The sequence below is a fragment of the Polypterus senegalus genome, chromosome 13, assembly GCF_016835505.1.
Source record: "Polypterus senegalus isolate Bchr_013 chromosome 13, ASM1683550v1, whole genome shotgun sequence".
Classification (NCBI taxonomy): domain Eukaryota; kingdom Metazoa; phylum Chordata; class Cladistia; order Polypteriformes; family Polypteridae; genus Polypterus; species Polypterus senegalus.
Genome location: NC_053166.1, coordinates 74,027,695 through 74,053,533, shown reverse-complemented (window position 1 = coordinate 74,053,533; position 25,839 = coordinate 74,027,695). Strand labels below are relative to the sequence as shown.

General features: G+C 38.2%; 1 protein-coding gene across 1 annotated transcript in view; it reads right to left on the bottom strand.

Moving 5' to 3' along the window:
• The window catches only part of bcap31 (B cell receptor associated protein 31), an 80,613-nt gene extending 58,901 nt beyond the window's left edge, over positions 1-21,712 (bottom strand). The window contains exon 1 of the mRNA XM_039776087.1: positions 21,564-21,712. The gene's annotated coding sequence lies outside the window, so the exon portion shown is untranslated. The remainder of the gene's footprint in view (positions 1-21,563) is intronic.
• Between the last annotated feature and the right edge of the window lie 4,127 nt (positions 21,713-25,839).

The window sequence follows — 25,839 nt, the reverse complement described above, 5'->3', positions numbered from 1 at the left end:
ACACACACACACACACACACACACACACACACACACACATACATATCTATATACATATCTACACACACACATATATATATATATATTATATATATACATATATATATTATATATATACATATATATATATATATATATATATATATATATACATATATATATATACACACATATATATACACACACATATATATATACACACACACACACATACATACCTATCTACATCATATATACACACACACAAATTATATATATTTGTGTATGTATGTATGTGTGTGTGTGTGTATATATATACACATACATATACTTGTGTGTATGTTTGTATGTGTCTATATGTGTGTGTATAGGTTTGGTCACTGAGTGCAAGGGAAAAATAATAAATTATAGTCTATAAGTTATTAAACAGTAAAACATTAACGTTTTAAGAAGTACAGGTACATTGAAATTACATTTTCTATGTGAACGTTCAAATTTGTGCCTCTGGTAATGTGCCTTACCGGCATTTAAAGAATTTAAATGAAATTTAGTTTTGTGTTCTCTGCAGTGTTAAGAGAGAAAGGCTTTGGTTTGGGATAAAAGGAAAAAAGGTATAAAGAAAGGAAAGTTGCCTTTTTCTTTTATAGAGTATAGAGAGATGTGTTCGCTGACGTTATGATCGCCTTTTGGGGACAGTCGCGGTGGGTCTTGTGTAGACTGGTGAGACGTCCCCGCCATTAATCGGCTGTGATGGCACTGTCAGTCCTCCACTCCTGTGCGTGTCTTCATAATGATTGACATTGTCATGAGTGTTGCTGTCATATATTTGCCTGCCTAAATAAGTCACCCTCGCTTCGCTCTTACTTTTTTACCGTTCATTTAATCATGGCTAGTGGCGGAAAAATTATAAAATGGAAGGAGGATGGCTTTACCAAAACAATTATTGATGACGAATCGATTATTCATAAAGCTTGAATTGGTGATCTGTTTTTCTGTGTTAACCTCATATTTTTTCATACTTCTTCTCAAACTAAGGTGGTGCAAGGGTAAAATGAATCGGGATGCGCTGATCAATGTAATCGGTGAACCAGGAAATCATGCATTGACAAAAGCTCCCTTTGCTTGTAATGCAAAGTGTGATTAAATGCATTATTTTTTAACGCGTTATGGAGCACATGCATCAAGCTTCTCAGCTGTGCTTGTGCTAAGAAAAGGAAAGATTTTAAAATAACGTAACGATTGTCAATGTGACCTTTTGTAAGTAGTGCCTCGAGGATTCAGTGTGTAGAAACTCTAGAGACAGCGTGTGTATTAACTTGTGGATTTTTCTGTGAGTATTTGGTGGCAGTCTGACGAAGTTGCTTCGAAGACGGCGCAGTCGCTGAGCTCAGCTCAGAGCGAAATAAGATGAATGGGAGGGGAGATGATGACGTGACTCCCCACCCGCCTTAACTGTCAATCCCCCACAAACACAGTCTCTCAGAATTTGCATAAGCACACCCCTTCACCTACAATTTTAACTTAGTTACAAAGTGATCAAAACTCTCGCTTATATCCCTGCGCCCTCTCATTAAACTTGTATCCCGCATTACCTGTGGGCATGTGAAACGCCAGCGGTAGCCTGTCTATGAACTTAATTTAAATTTTAGGTTTACACCTTGCTTTCTTTCCGAGGTAGCAGCACTCATGAATATGGTAGTATATGCCACTCGCTCGCTTCTTATTGTTTCGCTGCCTTCTCAATTATATAATGCATGTTTTCTTAAGCGCTTTTGGAGGTCTTCCTGGTTTTCTACGCACTGCATTGACAGTCAGTTCACGTGATTACGTGGGAGGCGTGATGATGTCACATGAAACGCCGCCCCCCCACGTCTTTCCAGCTCAACTCTATTACAGTTAATGGAGAAAAATACCTTCCAGTTATGACCATTAGGCGTAGAATTTCGAAATGAAACCTGCCCAACTTTGTAAGTAAGCTGTAAGGAATGAGCCTGCCAAATTTCAGCCTTCTACCTACACGGGAAGTTGGAGAATTAGTGATGAGTCAGTGTGAGAGTGAGTGAGTGAGTGCTTTGCCTTTTATTAGTATATATATATATATTGTAAAAGACGGTTTGTGGCCCCGTATACTGTACAATTCTCCACAGTACAGAACAGAAAAAGATCAAAAAATACATAAACAAAAATATGTATCGCACGACACCAAAGCATGGCGTCGGCGGCCATTTTATGAGGGAGGAGCTGGAAGTGGAGGAATGCTGGGAAGAGCCGTGGGGGAAGATGGGATCGATGACATCAGGAACAATGGAGGAGGAAGGGCGGAAGTAACGCAGTGCGGGCAAAATGCGGCTTATGGTGGCGAAGCGTCTTTTTTTCTGTAAGAAAGCAAAGGAAAAAGGTTCATTCCTGCCGTGAATGTCCTACGGCGCGTAAGATCCGTCCATGTCTCCTACTCAAGTGCGTGACAAAATATATTATATATATATATATATATATATACACACACACACACACACATACACATTCACACACACATATAAACATACATATACATATATATACATATATATATATATACACACATATATCTATACTAATAAAAGGCAAAGCCATCACTCACTCACTCACTCACTCACTCACTGACTCATCACTAATTCTCCAACTTCCCATGTAGGTAGAAGGCTGAAATTTGGCAGGCTTATTCCTTACAGCTTACTTACAAAAAGTTGGGCAGGTTTCATTTCAAATTCTACGCCGTAAGGGTCATAACTGGAACCTATTTTTCTACATATAATGTAATGGAGTTGAGTTAGAGATGGCCGTGGGGGGAGTTTCGTGACATCATCACGCCTCCACGTAAGTACGTAGAGAACAAGGAAGAACTCCAAACAGCGATGAGCACAAAAGGCCATTTCACAATTGAGAAGGCAGAAAAACATTATGAAGCAAATGATGCATACAAGCATATTCATAAGTACAGCTACTGCGGAAACAAAGCAACGGCGTGAACCGTAAGTTTATATTAAATTAAGTTCATAGACAGGGTGCCACTAGCGTTTGTAATTTAGTGCCTGCCCATATAAGGCCGTCCATCAGCGGCAATCCAATACGAACACTGCCGGTAAATATTCACGTGTGAAGGACTGTGCTAATGCAGAGGAAGATGAGATGGTCAGGGTGGTGTTTGGCACAGACTCATTGAAACTGCGAGAGAAACTTTTAAGTGCCGGGTCTTAGCTGACATTACACGAGATGGCACCAGCACAGCTGGGAACCTTCGATGCAAGAACACCAAGCTGCTCACGCGAACTGGACGCAGTGCACAGACAAAAAGCAACAGTTCCAAAGAGTGCTGAACAAAAACCGAATTACACAATTGAGAAGGCAGCAAAAAAATATGACGCGCCTGATACATACAATCATATTCATAATTCCAGCTACTGCGGAAACAAAGCACACGGTGGAAAAAGTGAATGTCCCGCTAAAGGAAGACAGTGTAAAAAAAAACCCGTGCATGCAGTTTGTCACATCTCAGATAAAGAGGAAGACGAGCAGTTTATTGATGCAATAAGAAACTAATCGATGAATGAAACCTCTTATCTTTACAACGATTGACAAACACGGAATGTAACTTGAACACAACACATCGTACAAATACAACCCTGATTGAAACAAATAATGATAATCAAATCCTTGATGACAGCAACATTCAATAACACTCACAAAGCAATTACTGTATATTGACAATCATGTTAAGTTATTTTTAAAATATTCACTTTTCTTTTTCATAAGTTCTACTTCTCCACTGCGATACACGGGTATATATATAAATATATATATATACCCCGATCTACAATACATACTTTAGCATAGACAAGCCACACGCTGTGGCGCAATTGTAGAGTCTTCGCCTGCAACACTCATGACAATGACAAAACAATTACATTGTCAATCATGTTACGTTATTATTAAAATGTTTCCTTTTCTTTTTACTTCTCCGCTGCCAATCGCAGGTATTTTGATATATATATATTTATATTATATACAGATATATATATACAGATATATATATATATATATATATATATATATATATATATATATATATATATATATATATATATATATATATATATAAATAGATAGATATGACAACAACACTATATCAATGACAAAACAATTACATTAACAATCATCTTACGCTATTTTTAAAATGTTTGCTTTTCTTTTCATAACTTCTTTAACACACTACTTCTCCGCCAAGTAAGCGGGTATTCTGCTAGTCTATACTAATAAAAGGCAAAGCCCTCACTGACTCACTCATCACTAATTCTCCAACTTCCCGTGTAGGTAGAAGGCTGAAATTTGGCAGGCTCATTCCTTACAGCTTACTTACAAAAGTTGGGCAGATTTCATTTCGAAATTCTACGTGTGATGGTCATAACTGGAAGGTAATTTTCTCCATATAATGTAATGGAGTTGAGCTTGATGGCCATAGGGGGTTGGGGTTTCGTGTGACATCATCACGCCTCCACGTAATCACGTGAACTGACTATCAACGCATCACGGAGAAAACCAGGAAGTGCTCCAAAAAGCGCTGAAGAAAACATGCATTATACAATTGAGAAGGCAGTGAAACAATAAGAAGCAAGCGAGTGACACATACTGTACAAGCATATTCATGCCTGCAGCTACTTCGGAAACAAAGCACGGTGTAAACCTAAAGTTTAAATTAAGTTCATAGACAGGCTGCCAATGGCATTTGTCATGCCCACGGCTAATGCGGGATACAAGTTTAATGAGAGGGTGCAGGGTATAAATGACAGTTTTGATCACTTTCTAATTAAGTTCAAATTGCTGGTCAAAGGCTGTGCTTATGCAAATTCCGAGAGATTGTGTTTGTGGGGGATTGACAGTTAAGGCGGGTGGGGGAGTGACGTCATCCTCTCCCCTCCCATTCACCTCATTTCGCTCTGAGCGAGCTCATGCTAACGCCGTCTTCCGAAGCAACTTCGTCACACTGCCACCAAATACTCACAGAAAAATCCACAAGTTAATACACATGCTGTCTCTAGAGTTTCTCCACACTGAATCCACCAGGTACTACTTACAAAAGGTTACATTGACAATTGTGTTACGTTATTTTTAAAATGTTCCCTTTTCTTAGCACAAGCACAGCTGAGAAGCTTCGATGCATGTACTCCATAACGCCTTAAAAAATAATGCATTTAATCACACTGCATTACAAGCAAAGGGGAACTTTTCTCAATGCATGATTTCCTGGTACACCGATTACATTGATCAGCGGTTCCCGATTCATTTTACCCTCGCACCCCCTTGGTTTGAGAAGTATGAAAAAATATGAGGTTAACACAGAAAAACAGATCACCAATTCAAGCTTTATGAATAATCGATTCGCCATCAATAATTGTTTTGGTAAAGCCATAGTCAGTGTAATCCTCCTTCCATTATATAATTTTTCCGCCACTAGCCATGATTAAATGAACGGTAAAAAAGTAAGAGCAAAGCGAGAGTGACTTATTCAGGCAGGCATATATATGACAGCAACACTCATGACAATGTCAATCATGTTATGTTATTATTAAAATGTTTCCTTTTCTTTTGCATTACTTCTTTAACACACTACTCCTCCACTGCGAGGCGTGGGTATTTTGTTATATAGCTATATATATATATATATATATCTATATATATATCTATATATCTATATATCTATATCTATATATATATCTATATATCTATATATCTATATCTATATATATATCTATATATCTATCTATCTATATATCTATATATCTATATATCTATATATATATATATATATATATATATATATATATATATATATATATATATATATATATGAATGACCTCCAGCGCTGAGACTTTTGATATTGTGGGTCTCCTGCCCAGCAAAAACTCATTTTCTTTAATTGCTGGTAATGCCGGCAAGGCACATTACCAGAGACAGAAATTTGGACGTTCACATAGAAAATGTAATTTCTATACCACAGCCGTCGTGTAGCGCCTTTCAAAAGGGATCTACTACCGAGAGATGATCCATATACATTTTAGCTGCTGTTAGTACTACTTACCTGTTGTGTTACACCGTCTTTAAAATGTAGTATACCCGCAACCACTCCAGTAGTGCTCATGTACCTGTACTTCTTAAAACGTTAATGTTTTACTGTTTAATAACTTATAGACTATATTTTATTATTTTTCCCTTGCACTCAGTGACCAAAGCTATACACACACATATAGACACATACATATATATACCTGTGTGTATGTTTGTATGTATGTGTATATATGATGTAGATAGGTATGTATATATGTGTATATGTAGATATGTATATAGATCTGAAGATATGTATGTGTATATATATGTATGTACATATACATCGCTGCGAAGCGTGGGTAATTTGATATATATATATATAGATAGATAGATAGATAGATAGATAGATAGATAGATAGATAAACAGCAACACTCATAACAGTGACAAAACAATTACATTGACAATCATGTTACTTTTTTTTTTTTTTTTTAAATGTTTCCTTTTCTTTTTCATAACTTCTTTAACACACTACTTCTCACAAGGGCTTGAGTATTTTTAGTATGTATGTATATACATACATACATATATATATACACACATATATATATACATATATATATATATATACATATATATATATATATATATATATATATATACATATATATATACACATATATATATATACATATATATATATATATACATATACATATATACATATATACATATACATATATATATATATATATATACATATATACATATATATATATATATACATATACATATATATATATATATATATATATATATATATGTATATATACATATATATACAGTGGAGGAAATAATTATTTGACCCCTCACTGATTTTGTAAGTTTGTCCAATGACAAAGAAATGAAAAGTCTCAGAACAGTATCATTTCAATGGTAGGTTAATTTCAACAGTGGCAGATTGCACATCAAAAGGAAGTCCCACCCCATATGTATACATATATATATATATTATATATACATATATATATATATACATATGGGGTGGGACTCATTAATTAGAGGCTGTGTAATAATTAATCTTGATTAATCGTATGTAATCACATTTGAAAATTTGCCCCAAATCGCAAATGTTTTTTTTTTTTTTAATTTAAAAGGGTTTTAGTGGGTGACAGAATCAAATAATAGACATGGACATGAATATTGTAAACTGAAGCTGTTTTAATTTCTGAAAAAAAGCTTTTAAACTGCATTTGAATTCAAAACAGAAACAAAAATATCATCCCTGGTTAAAATTGGGCAGACTTAAAAATAAAGTGGTAGTTTAAGTACTTTAAGTACATTTTCAGAATAGTATTGTCTTTAAATAATAATAACCAAAATTTCAACATAAAGTGCAGTTTTTCTCTTAAAAAAATAAGTCAGAAACATAAAAGGTAATTTGACCAGCTTACTCTTTAAACTCTGAGTAACATTAGCCAAAATTATTTTGTACATTAGGCTAAAACAGTGTGATCATTGAACATTTTGTAATTAGATGTATTTAGAATTACTAACGGTCACGGAAGTCCAATGATCCCCAGTAAGAGCCACAAAGTCCGCTTTCTGTAATGCATCTAATTTTGCTTGCTTTTCAGTGTGCACAAAACCATGCTTTTATCAAGGCTTCGCCGGTAGTCGAAATGATCAGTCGTAGGAACGCGCTTTATTCCGACTCTAACATTTTTGTAGCTGTGATGTGTGCATCAGTGTAATGGATGTACCAGGAAATCATGCATTGACAAAAGTTCCCGTTTGCTTGGAATTGAAAGTGTGATTAAATGCGTTATTTTTAACGCGCTATGGAGTACATGCATCGAAGCTTCTCAGCTGTGCTTGTGCTAAGAAAGGGAAAATTTTAAAAATAACGTAACATGATTCTGCGTAACCTAATATTTTTTCATACGCCCCAAACCAAGGAGATGCGAAGGTAAATGAATCAGGTAGCGCAGCATACTCAGTACACCCCTCTCGGAATCAACCTCAATGTCGGCGTTAGAGGCTTAAGACTCTACAATTAGCCACAGCGTGTGGCTTGTCTATGCTAAAGTATGTATTGTAGATCGGGTATATATATATATTTATATATATACCCGTACCGCAGTGGAGAAGTAGAAGTTATGAAAAGAAAAGGGAACATTTTAAAAATAACGTAACATGATTGTCAATATACAGTAATTGTTTTGTGAGTGTTATTGAATGTTGCTGTCATCAAGGATTTGATTATCATTATTTCTTTCAATCAGGCTCGTATTTGTAGGATGTGTTCAAGTTACATTCCGTGTTTGTCAATCGCTGTAAAGATAAGAGGTTTCATTCATCGATTAGTTCCTTACTGCATCAATAAACAGCTCGCCTTCCTTTTATCTGTGATGTGACAAACTGCATGCACGGGTTTTTTTACACTGTCTTCCTTTAGCAGGACATTCACTTTTTCCACCGTGTGCTTTGTTTCCGCAGTAGCTGCACTTATGAATATGATTGTATGTATAAGACGCTTCATATTTTTTGCTGCCTTCTCAATTGTGTAATTCGGTTTTGTTCAGCACTCTTTGGAACTGTTGCTTTTGTCTGCGCATTGCGCCAGTTCACGGAGCCGCTTGGTGTTCTTGCATCGAAGGTTCCCAGCTGTACTGGTGCCATCTGTAATGTCAGCTAAGACCCGCACTTAAAAGTTTCTCTCGCAGTTTCAATGAGTTTGTGCCAAACACCACCCTGACCATCTCATCTTCCTCTGCATAAGCACAGTCCTTCACCGTGAATATTTACCGCAGTGTTTGTATTGGATTGCCGCTGATGGACGGCCTTATATGGGCAGGCACTAAATTACAAACGCTAGTGGCAGCCTGTCTATGAACTTAATTTAATATAAACTTACGGTTCACGCCGCTTTGTTTCCGCAGTAGCTGTACTTATGAATATGCTTGTATGCATCATTTGCTTCATAATGTTTTTCTGCCTTCTCAATTGTGAAATGGCCTTTTGTGCTCATCGCTGTTTGGAGTTCTTCCTTGTTCTCTACGTACTTACGTAGGAGGCGTGATGATGTCACACTAAACTCCCCCCACGCCATCTCCAACTCAACTCCATTACATTATATGGGGAAAAATAGCTTCCAGTTATGACCCTTACGCGTAGAATTTCAAATGAAACCTGCCCAACTTTTGTAAGTAAGCTGTAAGGAATAAGCCTGCCAAATTTCAGCCTTCTACCTACACGGAAGTTGGAGAATTAGTGATGAGTGAGTGAGTGAGGGCTTTGCCTTTATTAGTATATATATATATATATATATATATATATACATACACACACACACACACATAAACATATATATATATACATATCTATACATATACACATATATCTACATATATACACACACATATATACACACATATACATACATACACACACATATATACACACAAATACATATATATATATATATATATATATATACATACATACACACACACATATATAAACATATATATACATATACATACATATCTACATATATACACACACAGCTATTTCAGATCAGTGCAATACGCGGTTTGTTAAAACGGTTGACTCCGCCTTACGCAATAACAAATCAAATCATTCAGTTGTCTTTGCTCATATGTCATTTTAGAGCTGGACGCCTGGCATCTTTTTGGCACAGGTTCGCTTCTGTTTGGTGTGAGGTTCTGTGTTGTGGAGATTCTCAGGATGGATTGCAGGTGCTCATCAGTGAGGCTTACTCCTGTGTGCTGTTTTGTTAGTCTTTATCACTGAGAAGAGCTTCTCACACAGATATGTGCTACCAAACATGCACAAGGTTCGAGCCGCATGTAGACGGACTTTTTTTGTTCTTCAAAGTCACCAAAGCGCCGTGCAAACTCAGTGCGCCAGTTTATCAGCAAAGTGCGATTTGGGAACACCGTAGTGACGACTTGGTTTAACATTACTTGGTAACAGGGAAAGTGGGGCAAGTGGTTGTGTCTCCCATAAAAGCAGCTTCAATTGAAATCACTTTGTGATTGTGCACGGTAAAACGTCTGCTGAAGTGTCAGATTCTTATTTAATTCTTCTGCTTTCTGTATCTTCTGCATTGCATTCAGGTCTTTCAGGTTACCCTGATGTTTTGTTTTATAGTGCCGTCTTAGATTAAATTCTGTAATTACAGCCACATTAGCTCCACAAATGAGACACACGGGTTCAGTAAACATATACTCAGCCTCCCATCGGTTTTAAAGGCTCTATTTTCAGAATCAACTTTTCTCTTCAGCATCGTGTGAGCTAGCTTCGCAATAACTTGCAGCATCTTAAGGTAGACTTGATTAACGCGTAACTGTTCGCAAGGCAGCTGAAGCGCTGCATTATGGGATCTGTAGTTTATTGTGTTACCAGCGCTTCATATACCCGGCTTTAATAACAATAATACAGTATATAAAATGATCTCGGGCGGATATAATTACACCGGGCCGGATGTGGCCCGGCCCTTGAGTTTGACACATATGGACTAAATAGAACTTGAAAAGATATATTTTTTCAAATGTGATCGCAATTCAGATAGAGTTGACGCCAAGACTACAGCCTGCATGCCTCAATAAGTCATCCTCCCTGCCTTACTTTTTACCGCTCATCTAATGAATACACTGAGTATGGCTTTACCAAAACAATCACTGATGGCTAATAAAGTATCCATTATTCGAGTATGTAGATCGGGTTATATATATACATATATATATACCCGCGTATCGCAGCGGAGAAGTAGTGTGTTAAAAAAGCTAGAAAAAGAAAAGGGAACATTTTAAAAATAACGTAACATGACTGTCAATATACAGTATTTGTTTTGTGAGTGTTACTGAGTGTTGCTGTCATCAAGGATTTGATTATCATTATTTCTTTCAATCAGGTTCGATTTGTAGGATGTGTTGTGTTCAAGTTACATTCCGTGTTTGTCAATCGCTGTAAAGATGACAGGTTTCATTCATCGATTCGTTTCTTACTGCATCAATAAACAGCTCGCCTTCTTCTTTATCTGAGACCTGACACACTGCATGCACGGGTTTTTTACACTGTCTTCCTTTAGCGGACATTGACTTTTTCCAACGTGTGCTTTGTTTCCGCAGTAGTTGGATTTATGAATATGCTTGTATGTATGAGACGCTTCATATTTTTTGCTGTCTTTTCAATTGTGTAATTCGGTTTTGTTCAGCCTTTGGAACTGTTGCTTTTATCTGTGCACTGCGCCAGTTCACGTGAGCCGCCGTGTACATGCATCGGGTTCCCAGCTGTGCTGGTGCCATCTCGCTATGTCCATGGCTGTATTTAATGTTACCTTAGTCCTGGCACTTAAAACTTTCTCTCGCAGTTTCGCTGAGTTTGTGTCAAACACCACCCTGACCATCTCATCTTCCTCTCCATAAGCACAGTCCTTCACCCGTGAATATTTACCCGTGGCAGTTTGCTATTGATTGCCGCTGACGGACGGCCTTATATGGGCAGGCACTAAATTACAAACGCCAGCGCAGCCTGTCTATGAACTTAATTTAAAGTGTAGGTTTACATCGTGCTTTGTTTCAAGTAGCAGAACTCATGAATATGGTTGTATATGTCACTCGCCGCTTCTTATTGTTTCGCTGCCTTCTCAATTATATAATGCATGTTTTCTTCAGCGCTTTTGAGGTCTTCCTGGTTTTCTATGTACTGCGTGATTACGGGGGAGGCGTGATGATGTCACACTAAACTCCCCACGGCGTTGAAGCTCATCTCCATTACAGTAAATGGAGAAAACTGCTTCCAGTTATGACCATTACGCGTAGAATTTCGATATAAAACCTGCCCAACTTTTGTAAGGAAGCTGTAAGGAATGAACCTGCCAAATTTCAGCCTTCCACCCACACGGAAGTTGGAGAATTAGTGATGAGTCAGTGAGTGAGTGAGTGAGTGAGGGCTTTGCCTTTTATTAGTATAGATATATATATATATATATATATATATATATATAGATAGATAGATAGATAGATAGATAGATAGATAGATATATATATATATATATATATAATCTTCATTTGGGTCTTGATCTTTGTTTGTCCACGAATGAATTAGAAGAAGCACCCAGATGGCAGTAGAGAGACAGCTAAAACATGGCATTGCATTAAGAATCTCCTCCAGGCTTATACTACTGAAGACTGCAGTACTCTAGTCACACCTCAAAACGCAGACATTCCAACTAAACAAATTGTTGTGCTTTAAATTAACTAACGAGATCTTAATTTAGATCTTGATCTTTGTCCGCAAATTCCACGCATGCGTAGACCACCTTCCAGTTTAGTACGTTGTTGTTACTCACGGATGTCAACAATGTGCCGGAATAACGAAAGGGGTGGTGGACAGTGTTACGCTAGCTCCTGAGGCCTGGTTAGAGAATGAGATGGCTGAAGATAAAAGGTACGTGCCTACGTAACATATGATTGAAAGAAAAAGACAGTGGGTAAAATGAATGACAAAGTAACAGCACGTTCCGGAAATTATTATTGTTACGTTGTAGCCTGCGTGTGCTGCGCGTCTCACAGTTGTACATGCTCACATGTCAGTGAAGTGATCTCTATTTATGCTTTAAAGAGCCTGGATACCTATGTGCCCTCTTTAATAACCATTGCTCTGTGTATATTGCCTTACTCTTTGGATTGCCACAAAGCAACCTGCAAGATTGGAGAAAGGTTGAGAAGACATTGTGAGAGGAAACGACAGCGTCCTGAAAACGAGACAGACTGTGAACGGACAGAAACATAAATGCTCCTACACCACCACGTAATTACGTTTCGGATAGTGATTCCGAGTGGGCCGTTCTTATCGAATCAATGTCTAAGGGTTTTCTTTTTTAATTTTGTTTCCCTTATAAAAATCATAATGCAAAGCGTAATAAGGGCCCAGTTCACGACTAGCAGCCACGTTTAAACAGGTAGCCCTTCACAGACAACTTTAACACGCACAACGTAGTTGGGCGCACATGGCTAGTATATATATATATATATATATATATATATATACACTCACCTAAAGGATTATTAGGAACACCTGTTCAATTTCTCATTAATGCAATTATCTAATCAACCAATCACATGGCAGTTGCTTCAATGCATTTAGGGGTGTGGTCCTGGTCAAGACAATCTCCTGAACTCCAAATTGAATGTCAGAATGGGAAAGAAAGGTGATTTAAGCAATTTTGAGCGTGGCATGGTTGTTGGTGCCAGGACGGGCCTGTCTGAGTATTTCACAATCTTCTCAGTTACTGGGATTTTCACGCACAACCATTTCTAGGGTTTACAAAGAATGGTGTGAAAAGGGAAAAACATCCAGTATGCGGCAGTCCTGTGGGCTTAAAATGACTTGTTGATGCTAGAGGTCAGAGGAGAATGGGCCGACTGATTCAAGCTGATAGAAGAGCAACTTTGACTGAAATAACCACTGCTACAACCGAGGTATGCAGCAAAGCATTTGTGAAGCCACAACACGCACAACCTTGAGGCGGATGGGCTACAACAGCAGAAGACCCAACCGGTACCACTCATCTCCACTACAAATAGGAAAAAGAGGCTACAATTTGCACGAGCTCACCAAAATTGGACAGTTGAAGACTGGAAAAATGTTGCCTGGTCTGATGAGTCTCGATTTCTGTTGAGACATTCAAATGGTAGAGTCAGAATTTGGCGTAAACAGAATGAGAACATGGATCCATCATGCCTTGTTACCACTGTGCAGGCTGGTGGTGGTGGTGTAATGGTGTGGGGGATGTTTTCTTGGCACACTTTAGGCCCCTTAGTGCCAATTGGGCATCATTTAAATGCCACGGGCTACCTGAGCATTGTTTCTGACCATGTCCATCCCTTCATGACCACCATGTACCCATCCTCTGATGGCTACTTCCTGCAGGATAATGCACCATGTCACAAAGCTCGAACCATTTCAAATTGGTTTCTTGAACATGACAATGAGTTCACTGTACTAAAATGGCCCCCAAAGTCACCAGATCACAACCCAATAGAGCATCTTTGGGATGTGGTGGAACGGGAGCTTCGTGCCCTGGATGTGCATCCCACAAATCTCCGTCAACTGCAAGATGCTATCCTATCAATATGGGCCAATATTTCTAAAGAATGCTTTCAGCACCTTGTTGAATCAATGCCACGTGAATTAAGGCAGTTCTGAAGGTGAAAGGGGTCAAACACCGTATTAGTATGGTGTTCCTAATAATCCTTTAGGTGAGTGTATATAATATATATATATATATATATATATATATATATACACACACATACATACATACATATACATACACACAGGTGACGGTCATAAAATTAGAATATCATGACAAAGTTGATTTATTTCAGTAATTCCATTCAAAAAGTGAAACTTGTATATTAGATTCATTCATTACACACAGACCGATCTATTTCAAATGTTTACTTCTTTTAATTTTGATGATTATAACTGACAACTAATGAAAGTCCCAAATTCAGTATCTCGGAAAATTAGAATATTGTGAATAGGTTCAATATTGAAGACACCTGGTGCCACACTCTAATCAGCTAATTGACTCAAAACACCTGCAAAAGCCTTTAAATGGTCTCTCAGTCTAGTTCTGTAGGCTACACAATCATGGGGAAGACTGCTGACTTGACAGTTGTTCAAAAGACAACCATTGACACCTTGCACAAGGAGGGCAAGACACAAAAGGTCATTGCTAAAGAGGCTGGCTGTTCACAGAGCTCTGTGTCCAAGCACATTAATAGAGAGGCGAAGGGAAGGACAAGATGTGGTAGAAAAAAGCAATAGGGATAACCGCACCCTGGAGAGGATTGTGAAACAAAACCCATTCAAAACTGTGGGGGAGATTCACAAAGAGTGGACTGCAGCTGGAGTCAGTGCTTCAACAACCACCACGCACAGACGTATGCAAGACATGGGTTTCAGCTGTCGCATTCCTTGTGTCAAGCCACTCTTGAACAAGAGACAGCGTCAGAAGCGTCTCGCCTGGGCTAAAGACAAAACTGCTGCTGTGTGGTCCAAAGTTATGTTCTCTGAGGAACGTAAATTTTGCTTTTCCTTTGGAAATCAAGGTCCCAGAGTCTGGAGGAAGAGAGGAGAGGCACAGAATCCACGTTGCTTGAGGTCCAGTGTAAAGTTTCCACAGCCAGTGATGGTTTGGGGTGCCATGTCATCTTCTGGTGTTGGTCCGTTGTGTTTTCTGAGATCCAAGGTCAACGCAGCCGTCTACCAGGAAGTTTTAGAGCACTTCATGCTTCCTGCTGCTGACGAACTTTATGGAGATGCAGATTTCATTTTCCAACAGGACCTGGCACCTGCACACAGTGCCAAAGCTACCAGTACCTGGTTTAAGGACCATGGTATTCCTGTTCTTGATTGGCCAGCAAATCTATGGGGTGTTGTGAAGAGGAAGATGCAATACGCCAGACCCAACAATTCAGAAGAGCTGAAGGCCACTATCAGAGCAACATGGGCTCTCATAACACCTGAGCAGTGCCACAGACTGATCGACTCCATGCCACGCCGCATTGCTGCAGTAATCCAGGCCAAAGGAGCCCCAACTAAATATTGAGTGCAGTACATGCTCATACTTTTCATGTTCATACCTTTCAGTTGACCAACATTTCTAAAAATCCTTTTTTTGCATTAGTCTTAATTGATATTCTAATTTTCCGTGATACTGAATTTGGGACTATCATTAGTTGTCAGTTATAATAATCAAAATTAAAAGAAATAAACATTTGAAATACATCAGTCTGTGTGTAATGAATGAATCTAATATACAAGTTTCACTTTTTGAATGGAATTACTAAAATAAATAAACTTTGTCATGATATTCTAATTTTATGACCGGCACCTGTATGTATATATCAGGGCTACTCAAATATAAATTTGAAAGGTCCTCTTACTAAATTTCCATTCAGTCTGAGGTCCGTAAAAGTGACGGTCAAATTCCAAATAGAGAACTCCAAAAAAAGGCAATCCCCAAACTTTAGAACTATACACAAAAAAATGACATGGTAGGCCTTTTAGTGTGAAAGGTGACACCTTCTTTGTGCCACCAGTTGTTTGAACTTGGGCATAAAAGATGTGAGGGCAAGGCGGAGGCACTGATGTAAATGTTCATTGGTGAGGGTGTGGCGGTATGTGTCTTTCACCATGTTCATAGTGGAAAAGGCAGATTCACAGCAGTACGTTGAGGGAAACATTGTAAGAATTTGAAGGGCCATCTTCTGCAGGAGAGGAACACCTGCCGCAGTAACCATCTTTGTCCAGAAGGTCACAGTGAGATTCCTGCAGTGTTAGGTTTTCTTGTAGCTCAATTAACTCTGTATGCTGAGAAGCAGCACTGGCCCATTGGAAGACTTTTGTGGCTTCATTTAAGAATTCTGCAATATTTTTGACAAGAAATGGATTTTCGATGCACAGCAAGACTTGTTTTCCCAAAGGGAAATCTTCAAAGCGAAGTTTGGAAATTTTTAATCAGCTTGTCCAGGAATTCAGCATAATTGTGATGGTGATGTTTTCCTGCAGTCTGATCTAAAAGTCTTGGGAAGTGAAGCAGGTCCTGCTGTAAGTCACATTTGAACACCTCCAGCTTCCTCTGGAAAGCACGGACAGCTAACATGAGGTCACACACTGTGCTGTTTTTGCCTTGGAGCTTCATATTAAGGTCATTAAGATGGGAAGTAATGTCCGTTAGAAAAGCAACAATTTCCATTTTCTCGTCATTCTTCATGAAATCCGCAAACGGTTTGGCTTTTGCACTCTTCTGATCCAACAGAAATGTCTCCAGCTCTTTCCGCAGTGCCCAAAAACGCTCCAGTACCTTGCCTTTACTAAGCCACCGGACATTGTTGTGAAGGAGCAAATCATCAAATGTTGCATTCACCTCTATTAGAAATAAGCGCAATAAACGATGCTGCAAAGCAGAGGATGTTCTCAGATATTTGACTAGTTTCATGACTGTTGTCATGACTTCTGAGTACCTTTCTCCAAGGCTGGCACACAAAACCATCTGGTGAATTATGCAGTGGTATGCCATGAGGTCAGGGTGGTGAGTTCTCAAGCGTGACACTAATCCCCTCTCTTTCCCAATCATACATGGTGCCATAAGTAGCAATGGAAACAACATGCTTCAGGTCTATCGCTCTGTCTCTAAGCATCAGTGTCACTGCTTCATAGATATCATACCCTTTGTGTGTCCATGGAGGTTTGTGAGACCCAAAACATCTTCATGAAATTCTCCCTTTTCTTCATCAAAAAATCTGACAAAGACCATGAGTTGTGCATTGTCCGTGATGTCTGTGGATTCATCCACAGCCAATGAAATGAATTTGGCTTTTTTTATAGCAGAACTAAGTTGTTCAAGCAAATCATCAGCAGTATTTCAGTTCGTCTTGCAGCAGTGGAATCAGAACAGGGTATTTGGTTTATTTTCTGGATTATTTCATCCTTTGAGTCCCTTCAAACAGAGCAGTCACCACTTCACTCATACACTCTTTGACTACTTCAGCATCAGAGAAGGGTTTCTTGTTTTTTCCCAGGACCCATGCTACTCTTAGTGAGGCTTCTGTTGCCCGCTCCTGTTGTGTGGCTGATCTAATTATTACACTGCTTGTAGCTTCATATGATGATTTCAGCTGGTTTATTTTTATGATCCTTACCTCTGAGTTCTGAGGGTAATTTTGTTCAAATGTGCATGCTTGGTTTCATAATGGCGTTTCACATTACCACTTTTGATTATTGCTACCGTCTCGTTGCAGATTAAACACATTGGTTTTCTGCTTCCCACGGGGAGCACAAACGCATATTTTTCTGTCCACTCACTCTTAAATTCATGGTTTTTAAAATCAACTTTCTTTTCTTATCAATGTACTGTCTTGAGCCAGCCATCTTCACTTTCAGTCAGCAAAAAAAAAATTCAGTTATCGAAATTTGCACTGCCCGCGAGTGATGAGACTGCCTGTTCACCGGCCTGACCCAGAGCACGTGACCGGTACATAAATCTGGCTGCCGTGAATGAGCGAGCGAGCGAGCGAGTATTGGGGGGGAGGCGGGGAGTAGTGGAAACGTTGCTATAACGATACTATTACAGCTGCTGTGATTGGACATAGATGAAGCAGCCAAACCGAGTAGAAACCTCAAAGATATATCGCGCGGAATCACAATTGCGCACTTTATTGAAAACTCATTTGGATTATGATTAAATTTGCATGTTTGTTTTGCCGTCGGTCCAGATTTAACCGTATTTGGGTCCGGATGCGGACCGGAGTCCGCCTATTGAGTACCCCGGGTATATATGTATGTGTGTGTGTGTGTATGTATATATATTTGGAGACCAATTTTGGAGTTAATACTGGTAAATAACATTTTTTTTAACTGTGAAGCAAATGTTTCCTCCTAGAATTTGGCAATGAAGACAAACTGGATATATGTGAAATGTAGCCATCATTTTTTTTTTTCTCAATAAAATTTGTACGCTTTGGTACCACCACACTGCTTACAATATGTGCAACTTCATATCTGGCACTCCAAAGAAGTATAACTGAAAACTTGTTATTCTACCACGGTATTATATATCATTTACAAATACATATATTTAAATACTGAAGATCTTGGAATACATAAATACTTTATCTTCTTTGATGAACATAAAGAAAATAGAAGTCATTAATCAATATCGTTCTTGGAAGAGATGTACAATGTAAATTTCTTTGTCATATAACGCAATATTACATGCATACATTCACTTCGTGTTCAATCCAATTCAGGATCTGAGGTGGCATAAAACATTACCAAGAGTAAGACGCAAGTATTTTGGGCTTTTTATTTGATTTACACTGAATGCAGATGAATTTTTTCTACATATTCTAATTTTAAGTTATTTTGCATCTCATTGTAAGAATAGTCATCCAATGAGCCAAGACACACAACAGAAAAAATACTTTAGCTTTACTCACACCATCAAATTCCTAATATAACACAGACATACACTGAAAATATTGTTTTGGTTATTTGACGTGATTTTTATATTTCTGGGTGCTGAATTACAAAATGAAAACAATTTGTTCTCCATCACAAACATTTTTTTTTCCACAAAACACTGTCAATTACAGTTTATTGTTTTAACCACATAAATATCAATATTTTATTTTAATGGTAATTTGTTTGTATTTAATATTTTTTAATATTACAGTCTATGTTTAGTGCAAAACAGTTGCATAAAAGCATAATCAGACCTAGCTTGGTGAATCCACAAAAAAGTACACTACCACCGCTTCATATTAAGCTTGGTTTATTGAAGCTGTTTGTTAAAGCATTATCAAAAGATGGAGTCTGCTTTATCTGTTTGTGCCAAAGGTTTTCAGATTTGCCGGAGGCTAAATTGTAACATTTCTTCTGGACCTGATATTAGACTGATTTCTGAAGAATAATCTGAGCAACCTGGAATGAGAGGCTTCAGTATCAGTCAAAGAAGTGATTTTTACATTTTTAGGTAGCAATAAGGGTCCAAATTATAAAGAGACTGTGGGTAATTACTGAAACTTAAGTAAATGGTCTGCACCACAAAAAAAACTTCACTTTTTGTATTTGGAATTGTCCCCTGAAAATCTTGAGAGCGGTAAGTAAACAGCAGGGTGAAAGATTCCATCAGAATATCAAAGACATGGAAAGAAGGTAACAGAGGTGATGTGATCTTAATATGATGGTGGAATACTGCAGAGTGGTTTATAGGGGCAAACCAGAAAAAATGTGCAGATTACAGGACACCAAAGGAAGTTTTAGATAAAAAAAAAAAACCTAAGAAGTGAGAAAAAGTATACTTTATATGTAAGTCACTGAATATATGTTGTTGTTTTCTTTACATATGTTTAACTATTTTTTTTTGGGGGGGGGAGCATGCGCTGTAAGACTGACAAAATATTTTAATGTTAATTTTATTTAGAACAATATTGTATGAATGAATAAATTGTGTTATTACATATTTTCAATTTTGTATTTAAATGTGACATGATGGAAACATTCATATTACGTATATATTTTTATTATATTCATAAATAACTTCGCAATTAAAGCAATTTTTTGGAATTTAATTTTGCAGATGCATAAAGTATTGTTGACTGCTTTCATAATGCTTAACTTTTCATGCCACTGCGTTTTCTCTCATTTTTAATGGCTACAAAGGTGATCATTACGCCAGAGTGCTGATTTTGTGACTTTCTACAGTTATCATCTCCAGCATAATTCTACTTTAACATCTCTACAGCCAAAACACGTTAGACTAACTAGCAGGCCAGCAATTCGGTTTGCCATCTCCTTTATTCATTTGTATAACTGACAAACACGTTGTAAACCTGTGCTAGTGCCCCAAATCATCACGATCCATCCTCGTCCAATTACCGCCTTTTCTACTGGAAAACATAAAACACAACTAGAAACCCTCGTGACTTAACCATGCAAAGTTAACAGTTTGCATACCCAACCATGTGGATGTCCAAGTCTAGTTTTTATGCAAACTGCGTCACTGTGTCTGTGTGGAATTATACAGATTTTTGTTCGATTTTTGTCATCACAGAGTATTAAATAAAGATAATTTACAGCATATCGTTCGAAATATAATTCCAAATGCTGCCTTTAAGAAACGATATTTTCAAGTAATAATAGTAATTTGTCTTAGAATACTGCTTAAAACCAGCACACCACTGCTATTGTGTAATGCAGCACTGCTAAGGGTCAACTCTATCGTCATTTTTACCACACAGAATTTGAACATTAACGTATACGGTTATGTCTTCATTGTTGTTGTGCTATATATTACAGGTTACAAATACGTTTAACAATAAGTGCTATGCAAAAAGGATTTACTTCATAAAAATGTTGATAAGTTGGCAGAGGTTTATTTAATGTCATAAAAGCAAAGTACCAAAATCGTACGATCATACGCCTTATAATAAAATGTTGTTAGGGCTATAACTACGCCGAGAGGGTGGATTACTTTATAATTATCTAATCCAGTTTAATTTAGAGACCAACATCATTACGAAATCATGAAAACTAGCATAACCACCCTTTTTACAATTCATTTATATTTAATGTATTTTCACAAGTTGACACATAAATATAAAGAACGTATTTATTTTGCTTTAATAACTTTTAACTACTGGCATCTACCAGAAAAGCATTAGAAGCAGGAGGGGTGCGTTTCCACTGGGCAAACCTTGGCACGGGTTGATGACGAAATAACATGCAATCCGGATGCAATTATGTTTCACAAATAAATGTATTGCTTTTAAAGAGTAATCTTTCAAATACGGCTGATCGAACCATGCCCGGTTACAACTGCCGGAACCGACGGACTAATATATATAAAAATTATGGTTTTAAACTGTAATGTACTACTATGGAAAATTTCAATTAGCTCACCTTTGAAACTGCTCCAAAATAAGATAGGCTTTTGAACGCTACACCAGCACGATATTCGCTGGCTTCCGTACTGTTTTTACTATACAAATGGTTGACAGACACCTCAGCAGCACTGAAAATTCCAGCTCAGCATTGGTTGGCGACCTTTCACCCATGCGCGAAGGAAGTTGAAACTCCGCCTACCCGCGCAGCTAATACGTCATAACGGTGACCAATACATGAATACAATACCCGGACCTGTCTGGAAGCTTGGTGGAAGAGAGAGCATCGCATTAGCCATAAAGTGCGAAATTTTGCTCAGACTTTTAAACAAACTAATTAGTTATCACTTTACTCTCTGAGAATAGTTGTCTTACATGCCTGCTCGTGAATGCGACGCAGATTTGTGCGGTACCTAATGCCGTTAGGTTGCAGTTCATTCGCCGTTCCGAATCGTGTAGATCATGGGCGCCAAATATAAAGATAGGCGTCACGGGAGATTTAGCAACATTTTTTCTTTTAAAAAATAAATACCAACAACTTAAGAAATTTCAAAAATTTATTTAGCAACATTCAGCAACATTTGAAAAGTGATTTCAACAGTAAAATCCACACCTGCCCCCCTCTAAAATGACACGAAATATTTTCTCGGTGTGTGTTTCTTGTGCAACACTAAAGTGTTTTCTTCTGTCGGTTTGTCCATAATATTCCCATAGAACGTCGCTAACTTGTAATGTCTAACGTCAGCTTTATAAAACTTCAACAGACTTTGAATAACTTGGCAAGCCAATCAACATGTCCCATTTTAAATTGTACAGTCAAATATAGAAGAAAGTGGGAGGCTATACCAGAATTTAAAGGTTGGCTGAGGCCACTTGCTGGAGAAGATTGTCAGGCATACTGCAAATCAGTTTGCAAAGAAATACAACATCAAAAAACATTGTGCTTCAGCAGAACATATAAATACATTAAAATCATACAGTCCCACTATGCAGTCAACATTACCACAGTTCATGGAATAAGTGGATAGCTGCAAAAGTGCAGAAGCTACTATGGCATTGGCCATTGCTGATTATTAGCATTTACATTCCCTTATTTGGCTGACACCTTTATCCAAGGCAGCTTTAAACATTTATGATACAACTGGTTACATTTCTTTTCATTTTACAGTTGGCGCACAGGTAGGTTAAGTGACTTGCTCAGGGTCACACAGTATGAGCAGGTTTTGAACCCACAGCCTCAGGGTTTAAAGTCCAAAGCCTCAACCTCTACACCACACATCTAGGTATGAATTGTAAGACTGCCTTTTCAGATTATGTGGTGGCAGCAACAAATTTCCAAATGCACAGAAACTATTAGGGGAGTACTGGCTCCTTATTTTCTGAAAAGGTTAATATCAGATGAGGGAGTCCCCTTCTAGATGAATCGACTGATGTCAGTATCTCAAAACACCTGGATGTAGTGATTCAGTATTTTAATGCTAAAGAAGAACAGTTGTGTCAACATTTCTTGGACTGGTTGAATTGGAGGATGGAAAAGCTTGAGCTATGGCAAAGGCAGTAATTGAATTGTCACTTTAAGAAAGGGAATCTTCATGGTATTGGCACTGATAATGTGTCTGTGATGAGTGGGGAGCACAAGGGAGTGCACAAGATTCTAAAGGAAGAATGGGCATTGCCCAATTTGATACTCATCCACTAAGTGTGCCATTATTTTCTATTGGCTGTCAGTGCAGCATTCAAAGAAGCCATCCTTAGGAGTGTTGAGTACTTAAATAGGGAAACCTACAACTGGTTTTCAGTTTTCCCCAAATGGCAAAACTGTGTATGCCACTATTAAAGGTGGTTAGAAACCCCAGCAGATTACCAAAGTGTGTGACACAAGTTGGCTATCGACTGAGCTTGCAGTAAATCATATATTGAGACAGTAGGAGGACCTGAAACTCCACTTTGAGTTGACCAAGGCCATTGAGCACTACTACATGGCATAAGTGCTTCACACCTTGTACATGGGCAAGGCCAACCATGTCTATGTGACAATCTTGAAATCAGTCTTGATGGATGTACAAACTGCAGTGAAGTCATCAGAGGGGCAGCAAACATATCCTGTTAAGCTTTTGGACAATCTGGTACACATCCTATTGTCAATTTGCTACACAGTAGTCAATCCTCTGGCAAAAACTGATGTCCTGAAGGATGCCATTGATGAATATCTCAGTCCCTCGCCATACCTTGGATACCTTTTGTGTCCCAATTCAGCCTTGCAGCAGAGGAAGACAAGGTCAGGGTGCATTACCTACATTGCTGCTTTAAGCAAGGAGCTTCAAGCAAGGCTCCCAGACAACCTACAGTAGAAACCTTGAGAAACATGAACTTGTTCATTGTTAAATAAACACTAAAGCACAATAAAGGCACCACTAAAATTATTAAAGTAGGTAGCTGAGTTACTGAGATACCAGCCACAAGCAATTGACAAATCTGTTTCCCCAATGGAGAAACATCCATCTGTTTAGGTAGGACTCAACTGAAAAAATAAAATTGACTCTTCTAGATCAAATCCGTTTGAAGAACTGTGTGGAGCTGCCCTTGCTGCCCTGTCCTTGTTACACTCAAATGCAGATGTTGAACAGGCTGTTCGGTCGAATGAGCATTGACAAGTCAAAGTTAAGAAAAAGAATGTCATTGGACACTCTCAACTCAATACTCCAGGGGCCTCATGTATAAATGGTGCATACGCACAGAAATGTTGCGTGAGAACTTTTCCACGTACAAATCACGATGTATAAAACCTACACTTGGCGTAAAGCCACGCACTTTTCCATTGTACCTCATACCTTGTCGTACGCATCAAAATATGTTTATAATATTATACAGATAAAACTTTAACTTCATTTAAATAATCTATATTCATCACTGGGAGTGTCGTGAAGGATAGAATAATTAAACATGTACTACGAAGATATTTCAATGTTCCTTAAATGTTTTGAAGAATCGGCGCTCTAAGCTTACAGATGGCTTAACTTCTATTACAGAGCTGATTGTGTGGTGATTGGGTATTTGGGGAAAGAAAAGCAAGGACTGCAGTGGCGGCTACGCCAATATATATTGAATATAAAACAGAAAGAGAAAATAACAACACAGCTAAAAACACAGCGACAAATTTTGGCAAAAGTTAAATGCTTGTGTCATGAGCACGAGGTGGGTATGCAGTGTCTGCAACGGACGTGGCCATCCACCATGCATAAGCTACCTTACTGACATTGGCGGGTGAAGGAGCCACCGATTCTTCCTCTGCCCAGTGCCACCACAAGCCTAGAGCCCCTGAGTACTGCTGCAATAAATTATTTCATCGAAGGTCGCGCACAATCACTGCGCCGTGAAAGCCAATAACGTGCTTTAACTCCTATCAGCATAAAAATGATATCACGTATACATCTCAGTACTTTAGTTATTCAGAGAGCTGTAATATCACAAATGCAATGGATTCTGTGTCCAGTTGGAGGAAGAGAGCCGGTTGAAGAAGCAAGTAGTGATTCACACACATAGAGCACGTAGAAGATCAAATACAAAACAAAGCATTTAACGTGCTACTTTAATTACAATGTGATTTGAGAAACTGGTTAATTAAACAATTTTAAGATGAAGTTTATGATGTTCTACTTTAATGACAAAATAAACTACGTGATTAAAGTGGAAATGTCGAGATTGAAGTTGACATTTCGTGCTTTTACCCCACTGTGTGCCTTTTGTTCTCTGTACCCTAATAAGCTTTCATATGACACTCAGACAGTGGGCTACAACTCGCCTTTTCACGGCGACTTTGATATGTGACTTCTTTTTTTATTTCCGGCACTGTGCGATTTTGTGAACGTGAGCTTTCAAGTTTCTCCAAAACGTTATGTCATTCGATCAACTTCCTTTTGTTGATTATACCACGGTTTATTTGAACAAATAGTATGTTTTTCCTTTGCCTCCACTTGGTATTCGTTGAAATTCTTATATTTTCCCCCGTGCTTTTCCCATTGTCTTTTCACAGATGGCTGAGATTAAGGGCAATTTATATTCATTTGCATATTCAAAGAGGCGTAATTCTGGGAGGAGTTGGGGCGTTACATAAAGCGCGTGCACAATCGTTACTTTTCACGCTGATCGGGATTTATGTAGCGGAAGAACGTGGAAGTTGGAGTATGCACAGATTCCTGCATCTGAATTTTTCTGTGCGTAAGCATATTTCGGCTTTTGTGCTTACGCCATGTTATAGTGCGAGTTCTACGCATGGCGTTATACATGAGGCCCCA